Source organism: Aptenodytes forsteri, unplaced genomic scaffold (genome assembly GCF_000699145.1).
Source record: "Aptenodytes forsteri isolate BGI_AS27 unplaced genomic scaffold, ASM69914v1 Scaffold66, whole genome shotgun sequence".
NCBI classification, from domain to species: Eukaryota; Metazoa; Chordata; class Aves; order Sphenisciformes; family Spheniscidae; genus Aptenodytes; species Aptenodytes forsteri.
The window spans coordinates 2207211-2208465 of NW_008795131.1; positions in this window are offsets into that span (position 1 = coordinate 2207211).

Below are 1255 nucleotides of genomic sequence, written 5' to 3' on the forward strand. Positions count from 1 at the left end.
GGGAACAACAATGTTCATAGGGGCTTTTTAAATAACTAAATATTTGTAATGCATTCTACAGATATGCATGGATTTCATTTGAATGCCGGCAGCCTGTCAAGTCGGATGTTCCCAGTAATCCTCTCTGTCTGTCACTGGTCCAGCACCTTAAAACCTGGTTTGGGTCTGAGCTTCCAGGAGAGCTACGGGAGCACCGGGTCGGCTGTGCCTCCCTTTTCTTGCAAAGTTACTTTCAATCCATCATTTGTTTCAGCACATCTTGCCATAAAACTGATTTATGCCTGAGGTGGAGTAGGACATAATGTGTGTGTGTGTGGGGGGTTCCTTCACTTTGTATCCCAGTCTTTTCTAAGCGGACGGTCCGTCCGTCCGTCCCAGCTGCATGCAGAGTGGTGGTCGTCATGCCAGGCCTCGTGAAATGTTTGATACTGATGTTTTGCTACCATGTGAAGGCTGCAGAAACTGTCCTTACCTGCATCCTAAAAGACTTTTGTATTTCAGTATTATCTCTCTGTGTACTTTTTGTCAGATTTGTTAATATTTATAACGAGAACCCAAAATAAAAAGGGAAAAAAAAAAAGAAAAAAGGTCGATGCCGGCAGTGCAGCTTTTGAGTCTCCCCAGGTCGGTACCCCGGTCCTGGGGGTGCGCGAGCTCAGCACGTCGCAGCGCATCTCCGATGGAGCACCGAGTGACCCAGAGACGCGAGATGGGTCCTGGCGAGGGCTCGGGGAGCAGAAGATGGTTTTAAACCAGAGGATCGGGTGCTGCTTGGCTTTATTCTCCACTCTCCAAGCTCTTGCTTCCGAAAAAAAAAGATACTTTAACTGCACTGGCTCCACCTTCCCCGCTTTCACCGGGGACCCCGCTCTGCCTCAGCCGGGTGCTGTGACGTTCGCACGGGGCCTGTAAGCACCGGCGGTGGAGGGTGGGAGGGAGATTAGTCAAGGCAGGATTAAAAAAAAAAAAACCAAAACATAATCTCTAGCCTTTCTGAAATTTCCATTAACTTCACTACTCAGTGGCATTAGCAGAAGGGGCGTTAGAGACGCCCCGTGCGGTGCCCGTGGCCGAGCCAGGGCAGTCTCTGCACAGATTTTGCCGCCTCGGGCGCTGTGACCGTCCTCCCCAGGGCGAAGGTGCAGACACCCCTCCCTGGCCTGGGAGGGAGCTGAGGTGCCGCCCGCCCCCCACTCCCCGCGGCTGCTCCAGCTGTGCCCTTTAACGTGTATTTTCCTCGCTGTAGGTTTGGATT